Genomic DNA, 11,967 nt, shown 5'->3' on the forward strand with positions numbered 1-11,967 from the left:
CTCAGCACTCCAGTGAGTTTGAATTTTGGTTTCTACGATCTTCATAAACTGTTATTTAGCGGTTTTTGTACTATATATGCGTAAAATAAAGAGTAATTAGGAGAAACCAGCACTTTTTTTCATGTCAGTTCCTGTCTGTCGCCGTGGACTACCCCTTCCCCCGTCATCACCAAGCAGTGAGCTTCTGCTTTTGTCCTTCAGTTCACAGTAGGCCTACCTCTTCACTCTGTGCTGTTCATATGTTGTTGTTACTAGTGCTCTAAAATAGTAACTGTTTTCTTGTGTTGTGCAGTTGGTTTATGGACAATGGACAATGGCTACCAGAGGATGTATAAACTCTTAATATTGCTTCTGCTACATATGTGGTAATTATACCGTAAAGACCAGCAAAGAAACATTTCCGATTTTGTTGAAAAAGTGTACTTCGCCTATTTTGGTATAAAGTTAGGCGATCAAGATAAGCCTAGGGCCCCACACAAAATTTGTTCAGTGTGTGTTGAAGAACTGAGGCAATGGTTTCAAAGTAAAAAGCAGTCCTTACGTTCTGGAATACCACTGGTTGGAAGGGATCCCAAAAATCGTAGTGATGACTACTATTTTTGTTCTTGCTATGTACGAGGTTTCAATTTGAAAAACAAAAGGATATTTCTTACCCTAACATTCAATCAACCATTCGCCCTGTTCTTCATAGACATGAAGTACCAATACCCTCTCCTCAAGGATTCTTCGGATAATATATATGATCACAAGACATTGGCTCAGCGAGGTGATAGTGAAGAAAAAGAGACTGCTGCCATCCTGGCATAACCGATCCCATTATATTCTCACAATCTGAACTGAATGATTTAGTTAGAAACCTAGGCCTTTCTAAAGAATCGGCAGAGGTTTTAGGATCTAGATTGAAACATAAACATATGATGGCTCCGGGTACATCCTTTTCTTGGTATCAATCGAGGGGAAAGGAGCTTGTATCTTTCTTCTCTCAAGAAGGTGACCTGGTGTTTTGCAGTGATGTTCCTGGACTTATGGCACGTTTCAAAATAGAATATGCTCCTGATGAGTGGAGACTTTTTATTGATTCTTCAAAAAGAAGCCTTAAAGCAGTACTTCTACACAATGGCATTAAGTATGCTTCTATACCAGTTGGACACTCGGTTCACTTAAAAGAATGTTACGAAAGCCTTGACCTGGTTTTAAGCAAATTCTGCTATTCATACCACAAATGGACACCATGTGGTGATTTAAAAGTGATTTTCATCCTGCTTGGTCAACAAAGTGGCTATGTAAAGTTCCCATGCTTTCTCTGTAAATGGGACAGTAGAGACAGAAAGCAACACTACATAAAAAAGCTTGGCACTTGAGAAAAACCTTACAGGTAGGGGCTGAAAATCTTGAGGGGAAAAGCCTTGCGGATCCACCACTTCACATTAAGTTGGAACTCATGAAACAATTTGTTAAGGCATTGCCAAAAGAAGGGGAGTGTTTCAGATCCGTTAGGACACAGTTGCGAAATTTGGCGTTGTGGACAGTTTCCTGGTTTACCTGAGACAAAACTAAAGGAAGGAACCTTTGTCGGACCAGACATTAGAAAACTAATGACAGATCACAACTTTGTGGACAAAATGGAAACAAAAGTAAAGGCAGCATGGATATCTTTTAAATTAGTTGTTACCGGTTTCCTAGGAAACAAAAGAGATCCAAACTACAAGACAATCGTCGCAGACATGCTCGACAACTTTAAGAAGCTGGGCTGTATCATGAGCATTAAAGTTCATTTTCTCCTCTCACAACTTGACTACTTCCCTGCCAGCCTCGGTGATGTAAATGAAGAGCAGGGCGAAAGATTCGACCAAGACATCAAAGAAATGGAAAGAAAATATCAAGGAAGATGGAACGTCAACATGATAGCGGACTACTGCTGGATGATAAAAAGAGATGGTCCTCAACGAATCCACAGTCTGAAAAGCAATAAAAGATGCTTCGACAGAAAGTGAAAGCGTTATTATAAGGACTTATGAGCTTACAGAGAAATGGAAGTGTACTGGAAATGTAGTTTAGAACATGATTTATAAATAAAATAAAATTTTATAACGTTGGAAAAAATGTGATTAATTGTGCTAATTTTGTTACTATACCCAAAAATACTCCTTTTTTGTGAGAAACTCTGACTTGATAGAAAAAAATGGATTGCATTTTTTAAATCAGCCCTAAAAATTACATAAAGGTCAGTTATCAAATTTCAAACAACTTTCAAAAAATATTTTTTTGCAGACCTGTGATACTGGGAGGTATACCTCGACTTTTGTCACCCCAGTGTATTTCTTGCGGAAGGTTGCTCATGTACAACATTCCTGACATGCTGGTTAAACGAACCCCGCCACGGCATTTGCTGTTTCCATGACTTGGAGGAACAACAGGACACACAACTGATATTTTCGTTCGACAAGAATACATAGGTCGACTCTCAGCTAAGACGAATAAAAGTCCAAATACCCTGATTTACCAAACGCTTTAACTTTTGTATGCCACAGTCGAAAATATCCGATACCAGTACGTCTCAGATGTAAGAGTGAGTGAAGACGAACAGAGTAACATACACGCAGAAGACACTGAAGCAAATTAGCTGCCGGCTCAATGTTTCAATGTCACTGTATATCAAATGATCACACTTTCTGCATCAAGCAGATCGCAACGATATCGTTTGAGGCTTAGATTCATCGAAGCAATCGGATGAGATTTTTTTCTTTGGATTAATGGGATGGAGTCTTTTTCTTCGTAGTTCAAAAGTATTTATCGTTGAGTGCCATGTTTTTTTTCTGAATATTTTTCCCGGGAAGGTGAAATAATTTTTGTAACGGAATCGGCTCTGTTACGGAGACTGTTGACACTGATTTTAGGGATTCCATACATTTCTGAGAATTTAATATGAAAGCAGTGCTTCTCTACAGTCCGTATCTGGTCCGACTGCTCATTCAGTTAACCTGAAACAGACATGTAAGAACTTTAATCTACTTTCCGTAGTTTTCCAGTCTGAGAAATACAAATGACGTGCTTTTGAAGATCTCACGATAATTGTAATAATTTTCTGCATGCAACTCAGGTACACAGAACTCTGCTGCTTTTTAAGCGAGTAAGATAGCAGAGATAAGAAAAAACCAATAACATGGGGAAAAATGGCGTCCTCAGAGTGAACTACTGCTTTTCCATAATAATTATGTGAACGCTCCTCTTGTTGACTCGAGCGATTTGTATCTATCTGCGCTGTGCATTACATTTGGGTCTCCTAGATACGAGAGCAGTTTCCAAGGATCAGCGAAGCAAAAATAAACTTTGAGAGGTAAGGGCTTACTGCAATATTTCTAGAAGTGTGTCTGACCAAGTAAAACATGTCAAATTTACTTTTTATTGCACATATGTCGGTGTACTGATACTGTGCCCCATGCTGAACATTAGATAATGTTACATTTTTCTTTACAAAGATGGAAGTTTTTGTTCTAGAGCCCCTTTCGTGCTGCAGATAAGATCCCCAACATGACAGAACGCTATGCACCGTCACTGTGGAACTTGCGTCGCACTTACCTCTCTGAGTTAATAATTAGATGAAAACAAATAAAGAAACGCACGACTTTAGTTTTATAGGTTCTCAGAGAAACGAAATTGTTTAAAAACGCATGAAAAACACTTTCTATGGCTCTAACAACCTTATGAAGGATTTTTAGTGACCACTTGGCTAGAAGAATCTGTTAGTAGGGAAATCGGAAGCCGATTCCGTCTACTTACATGGGAAAGAAACTTGCTCTTTTTTTTTTTAAGTTGCAGTGAAACCTAAATCCCATGGCAGTTTAAAAGGCTATGTCAAAGTTTTCGTTTACGATTATGTGAGAAAAATGGAATCTTGTATCCGTTCCGTGTTGAAGTTAAAAAACGGGCCTAGTTTGACCTTTCCGCCGACTGCCACAAAGTTCTTTTGTCTATCCTAAAACCTACAGTACATTCATTGTTCACTAACGGTGTGTGTTTTAAATGTTCTCGAGGCTGAGCTTGGTAAATATTCCTATACACCGGATTGTGTATTCATCGTTCATGCAAAATAAAATCTCTCAAGTGTATGATGTTAGAGACGGAGTGGTGCTTTAGGTGACCCTGAAAGAAGGAATCTCTCTCTTTTTTTGTGCAATGCACGAGTACCAGAGGAGTTTCGTCCCACCACTGATTTCCCCAAGGAAAAAGTATGGTAGACATCTTAATTCAGGGGACCCACCTGGTACCATCGACGATTGCCGTAATTCTTGGTGTACCCAAGGAGAGCTTTTCACAAAATGCTTCCATCACTATATTAAGAAGATCAAGTCCACCACTGGCCTCAATTACCGTTGAGTGCAGCACACACACAAATGCTGATGTTGATCTTGCCTGAAGTTATCACATTAGCATCACAAGACGTCTCCCGTCATTGTGTTCTTAGGACATCGTTCTTAGACAGGACGTTCATGGATCGATTTTGGGTGAAAATATTCGATAAGGGAACAACCTTAATGACAGACAACATGGACCACAAGCAATTTGAGGACTGTCTTGACACAATGTGTCAAATTTAATAAGTTTAGCCATCGGTTTCAGAGTGGTACGAATTTACTCCTGCAGTAGACAGGTTTTAACTAAAGATAATTGTGGTTCCTCTAGTTGACAGTTGCTTATTCAATTTGTTGGACATGGAAGGACACTTCTGTAAGATATTGGCTATGTATAAACCTTGTCAAAAGGTTACAATAGTGTCTCATCATGCAGCTTCATTCTCAATCACTCCACCAAGACCGAGAGAACTTGCTGCTGTAGTTTTGACTAGTCCTCTTCCAAGAATCAGAGAAGGTCATTCTTGTGGTTTTACTGTGGCTGAGTTGAATTCAAAGTTTGTATTACCCTTGCCATTGAGAAGGGCTATTAATAAGTTCATTGTACAGGCATTCCTGTAACAATTTCTATGTAAAATTTATCATTTTCATAAAGTGATAATGGCCCACAATTCACGTCAGTAGCTTGGAAGTGTGCACCGAACAGTAGAAGATTGTTCAGCCTCTCCCATCATACTTCATGGTGAAATAGTTCACTGATGTACAGCCAGGTATCAGTTTTCAACAAGCGCAATATTTTGGCAAGTAACCACTTGGTCATCATCAGGTTGCTCCAGTTGGACATTGAAATCCGGTTGTTCACCCATAAACTGTTTTGCCAATTTACGTTTCATTGTACCAACCAGCACCTAAATCATCTGAACATGCTGTCACAGAGCTTGATAAATGATGTAGATTTTATTTTGAGCTCTATCATAATTCGTGTGACTCATGCATCTATGACTGAAATAAATCATGAATGTGCTGCCAAACGATTCGAAATCTTTGCCACCAGATTTAGTATTAAAAAATTAGGAGAATGTATTGCTACTGGGTTCTTCTAGGTTGAGACATTGTGATGTAGTAAGATTAGCGATGGAAAAGTTTTGTGCATCCAGTTACAACTGAGGTAGAGATTCTCCAGACTAGGAGAATCAATGAAGTCCATCGCATTGTCAATGCCAAAGTGTTCATAGAATAAAACGTAGAATATGGTGTCTTAATTTAAAATAAGGGCTCTTGAACTATAACAATATGCTTATGATTATATGCCCAATCTGTTGTACATTTTCAGATAGTTAAGATTTTGTAAATGCTTTACGAAAAATATGTTCAAATCTGTGTGAATTCCTAAGGGACCAAACTGTTGAGGTCATCGGTCCCTAGATTTACTACTTAAACTAGCTTATGCTAAGAACAACACACACACCTATGCCCCAAGGAGGATTCAAACCTCCGGCGGGAGAGGCTGCACAATCCGTGCCATTAAGTCTCAAACCTCGCGGCCACTCCGCCGCTAAATGCTTTACGAAACGAAAATATACTCATTGCAACCGCTCAAAACTTGGAAATCTTACTGAACACAAAGAGGAGGGAAATAACAGAGAACAAAGGAAGTGTGTAGAGGGAAACAGTGCAAATCTATGGTGCTCTTTAGTATGTGAAGAAGTAAACAAGACTAGTCCAATGACTGGAATGTGAGAGCTAGTGTAGATACCGATAGCTAAATGGTGATGAGAAAGGTGGTTCTTATTATGTCTAAAATTGTTCTTCTTCGGTATTAAATACCAGTTTTGTTCATAGTATCTCATGATTTGTGTATTATTGTGTGTTTATTCCATTGTGTTCCAAAAGATATCAAGCAGCTTACCTGAGGGACAACATAAAAGACAAGGAAATAATTTATCTTAATGATTCGTGTTTTTCAGGAATATGAAAAGAAGTAGCCATGAAACCTTTTACTTCTGTGAAAGTTTAAGCAGCAAGGAGCAATGCTGATATTGAATTCTATATTATGTGTTTCCAGAATTGTATAATAAGTAATTGTGTCTCTCATGGATATTTTGTCGCCATGAAGGGATTACTGCAACAGATGTATTTATCAATGATAGCATTAATTCTTGATGATATAGTACATTTTTAAAACTATGATCATTTCTTTAAGTGGAGCAGAGTCTTTCTTTTATGTCTATTGCTAATGATATATGAATATCTTTGTGCAGGTTTTGTATAGATGTAAGGATTTTGGCTGGAAGTGTTTAAGAATGAATCAATTCCTGAGAGTTGTATGTGAAGATTGATAATATGCTCATCACTTTTTTGATACCATAAGGGTAAAATGGAGTGTGTAGTTAGATGTATTGAGTTACCATGGATAATGCAACAGGAGTAGTCTGGCCAAAGATTTTGGTAATGGAATGTGGTACTATAAAATCTGGCCAGTTTTGTAGAGACATAGTTAAAGTTCGAGCTAGCTACAAACAAAGACTGCTCATGATGTGTTACACATGTGATTTTTTTGGACTGATATTTTAACAATGTGATAAGCTATGCTGGGGGTGAAAATATCTGAATTATCATTCAATATGATATAGTATTATGTATTTTAATGTTTGTTCATGACACAGTGAATAAGCTTTCTCACTCTTTGTAGGAGATGACATTATGTTTTGCTTGGAAAAGCTTTGTAACGTATCACCTTATCATTTTTTCGATATGTTTCATATAAAATGTTGTATACTTGAGCCTAACTAGGAGACATTTGAAAGGATGAGACCAAAACCACTCCAAACTGAAAATATTTTAAATCCACATGCTGGAACATTATGATTGAGGCCTCTTAACTCGATGAAGTCATAATAGTTACATCTGAGAACAGAGTCAATATTCTGTATGTGGTCAACTCTACCAAGCCTATCTGTGCTATACTACAAAATGTTATTATATCGTCAATGTGAACCATGTCAAATAATTGCTGTAGTGTAAGACAGAAGTACAATATGATTGACTAACTGATCTGAAGTCATTGAGTGTGTATCAGTACTGTGAAAAACAATTGGAAAAACTGCATGACAAGTGCAACTTTACCTCCTCTCACTAGGAAAACATATGAACGAATAATATTTTGCCATTATGAGGCAATTCATTAAGTAAGCTAGACTATACTAGTCATTTTCCTTCCATTATTATGCATTTTTGTGAGTACAGTGTTTCACTGTCAAATGTATACTCATGAAGATAGTAGCATTATTGAACAGTAATTTTTCAATGTCATTCATATTATTCTCGAAAGTAAGTCAGTATTGTGTGTAATTTCTTTGTTTAATTGGTATGGCTATGTGAGTGTCTCACATCTAATTTTTATTCCACTATACCTGCTCAACAGTTTGTTGCTGTTACAATACAGTATGGTTATAATCCTTTACTTTGAATTATAAAGATATATTTCGTTTTGTGTTATGAATACGTTAAGAAACTTTTGAAGTTTGTAGTCTTTTACTGAAATTCATTGAGGCCACAAATAGGCCATGCTCAAATATTCACATACTTAATTATTTAAGAAATTTTGGAGGGTGTTGATGTTTTATTTCTTTTCAGTGAGGAAACAGAGAGGCCATACTTTAATATCTACGTTTACCTGGCTTATTCATGTTATTTAGTGTATGAGAATGATAATAAATGCTTGCATGACCTGGAGTGGAACACTAGTATAATAATTTCTTACATACATTCAATTATACACTCCTGGAAATGGAAAAAAGAACACATTGACACCGGTGTGTCAGACCCACCATACTTGTTCCGGACACTGCGAGAGGGCTGTACAAGCAATGATCACACGCACGGCACAGCGGACACACCAGGAACCGCGGTGTTGGCCGTCGAATGGCGCTAGCTGCGCAGCATTTGTGCACCGCCGCCGTCAGTGTCAGCCAGTTTGCTGCGGCATACGGAGCTCCATCGCAGTCTTTAACACTGGTAGCATGCCGCGACAGCGTGGACGTGAACCGTATGTGCAGTTGACGGACTTTGAGTGAAGGCTTATAGTGGGCATGCGGAATGCCGGGTGGACGTACCGCCGAATTGCTCAACACGTGAGGCGTGAGGTCTCCACAGTACATCGATGTTGTCGCCAGTGGTCGGCGGAAAGCGCACGTGCCCGTCGACCTGGGACCGGACCGCAGCGACGCACGGATGCACGCCAAGACCGCAGGATCCTACGCAGTGCCGTAGGGGACCGCACCGCCACTTCCCAGGAAATTAGGGACACTGTTGGTCCTGGGGTATCGGCGAGGACCATTCGCAACCGTCTCCATGACGCTGGGCTACGGTCACGCACACCGTTAGACCGTCTTCCGCTCACGCCCCAACATCGTGCAGCCCGCTTCCAGTGGTGTCGCGACAGGCGTGAATGGAGGGACGAATGGAGACGTGTCGTCTTCAGCGATGAGAGTCGCTTCTGCCTTGGTGCCAATGATGGTCGTATGTGTGTTTGGCGCCGTGCAGGTGAGCGCCACAATCAGGACTGCATACGACCGAGGCACACAGGGCCAACACCCGGCATCATGGTGTGGGGAGCGATCTCCTACACTGGCCGTACACCTCTGGTAATCGTCGAGGGGACACTGAATAGTGCAGGGTACATCCAAACCGTCATCGAACCCATCGTTCTACCATTCCTAGACCAGCAAGGGAACTTGCTGTTCCAACAGGACAATGCACGTCCGCATGTATCCCATGCCACCCAACGTGCTCTAGAAGGTGTAAGTCAACTACCCTGGCCAGCAAGATCTCCGGATCTGTTCCCCATTGAGCATGTTTGGGACTGGATGAAGCGTCGTCTCACGCGGTCTGCACGTGCAGCACGAACGCTGGTCCAACTGAGGTGCCAGGTGGAAATGGCATGGCAAGCCGTTCCACAGGACTACATCCAGCATGTGTACGATCGTCTCCATGGGAGAATAGCAGCCTGCATTGCTGCACTGTACTAGTGCCGACATTGTGCATGCTCTGTTGCCTGTGTCTATGTGCCTGTGGTTCTGTCAGTGTGATCATGTGATGTATCTGACCCAGGAATGTGTCAATAAAGTTTCCCCTTCCTGGGACAATGAATTCACGGTGTTCTTATTTCAATTTCCAGGAGTGTATAACCTAATTTTTTGTACAAATGTGTAACCATTTAGACCACATCTTGGTCATGCAATGTCACTTGTTCATTTTCATTTGTGTGAATAAAGCTTAAGTAACTCATATGTAAACATATCTGAATAATTTTATATAAGTGATTTGCATAAGAACACTAATTGCAATTTTAAGAAAAATATCTTTTTTGAACAATCAGTTTCTTGTAATAACAACTTGGATACTTCAATATTTTCTTTTTGGTAACATAAGAGCACATATTACTGCATTCTAAACAAGTACTTATAGATCAATTCGTTGCGTTTGTTTCTGCTTATTGGTCACCATGTCTTTATGAATACACATTTGCTTTTGTATGGGCTCATCAGGACTCTGAGTTCTTGAGGATATTCAGGTCAACAGGAGACTAAAAATACTGTAAATTTTGCAATGTTTTGGTGAATGAAGACCAAGATTTCAAATGATCAGGGTAGTTAGACAACCAGTTTAAACCGTGCACTGCTGATCATTCTACAGAAAACATTTCCAATCTGTCCTTTATTCAGAGTATGTCTGACGAAAATTTCTGATACAATTATCAGCTTCCAAAGCCTTATGTGCTTGTGAACTCAAACAGTCTCTTCTGTAATAATTTGTGCTTAGATAAGATTAGATTAGATTAATTATTCATTCCATAGATCCACAAAAGCGGGGATCCTCCTGGATGTGGAAAATTCCAGATAAACACATTACAAAAATGTAATTAGAAAAACCCAAGTTTCATTAATTTTAATGACCATCCATCAATAAACAGTAAAATAATTACATGAATTAGAATTAAACTTCAAATACTTACAGGTTTAATAGTTATATCCACTTTCATTAAACCCATCATTCAAACAGTAGCTAGTTACTTGGTTATTACAACCAAGTATTGTCAAAAATTAAAGTAAATTATTCATTTCAGTGACCCTCAGTTAAGAACAGTAAAATTATGTACAAGATTTAAAATTAAACTTCCACTATTTACAAACTTAAGACTTACATCTGCTATCCATACATCCATCATCCACACGGTCGGTAGTTACTAGGCTGTTACAACCAAGTATTGTCAAAAATTGAAGTATAATAACCTTTCATTAAGATGGTCTACTGCAATTGTTGAGAAATTCATGGGTAGAACAGAAAGAGTTGGCAACCAAAAATTTTTTAAAATTGTGTTTAAAATTGTGCCTTGTCCGAAACTAAACTCTTAATGGTTGCTAGTAACTTATTGAAAATATGCTTTGCTGAATACTGGAATATATTCTGGGCAAGAGTAAGCGATTTTAAATCTTTATGTATATTGTTCTTATTCCTAGTATTTATACTGTGTACCAAGCAGTTAATTGGAAAAGAGATGTATTATTTTCAACAAACTTCTTTAGGGAATAAATACTCCAAGAAACTGGGGTTAGCATGCCCAATTCTTTGAATAGGTTTCGACATGATGTTCTTTGATTTGTACTATACATTACTCTTATTATATGCTTCTGTACTCTAAAAATTTTTTCTTGGTTTGTGGAGTTACCCCTAAATATGATACCATATGATACACTAGAGTGAAAATAAGCAAAACATGTCAGTTTTTTATATTTATATCTCCTATGTCTGACATCAGTCGCATTGCAAACCCAGACTCGTTTAGGTGCTTTAGCAGTATATTAGTATGTTGCTCCCTACTGAATTTAATATCAAGTTGTAATCCCAAGAATTTTACACTCTCATCTTGCATGTCATATTTTATACACTCACCAGAAGAAATCTCTTGGAAGTTCTGAACTTCATATAGTGGGTGTTTTCAAAGTTTAATGAGAGTGAACTGACTATGAACTAGTTATTAATGTCAGCAAAAATTTCATTAGCTGCCCTTCCAAAATTTATATTTGATTTCTTATTTATTGCAATGTTTGTATCATCTGCAAATAAGACAAACTTGGCATCATGTAATGTAACAGGTGACATGTCATTAATATACACAAGAAAAACCAGTGGAACTAGTATGGAATCTTGGGGAACACCACATGTAATTTCCTTCCAGCCACATGATGTCTGATTGTCTACTGCTGAAGTGTTACATAATGACACCCTTTGTTTTCTATTAGTTAGATTTGATTGAAACCACCTTGCAGCACTGCTAGTGATGCCATAACATTTTAATTTACTTAAAAGAATGCTGTGATTCACACAGTCAAAAGTCTTTGATAGTTCACAGAATATGCCAGTTGCCTCTAATTTGTTGTCTAATGAATTAAGGACATGTTCACTGTAAGCATAAATAGACTTCTCAATATTAGAACCCTTCAGAAACCCAAACTGTTACTTCAACAGTATGTATTTTCACTAAGGTGCTTAAGTACACGCTTGAACATAACGTTATCAAAGGTTTTTCAAAAAGCTGGTAAAAGTGAGATCG

Source organism: Schistocerca gregaria, chromosome 6 (genome assembly GCF_023897955.1).
Source record: "Schistocerca gregaria isolate iqSchGreg1 chromosome 6, iqSchGreg1.2, whole genome shotgun sequence".
In the NCBI taxonomy this organism is placed as follows: Eukaryota; Metazoa; Arthropoda; class Insecta; order Orthoptera; family Acrididae; genus Schistocerca; species Schistocerca gregaria.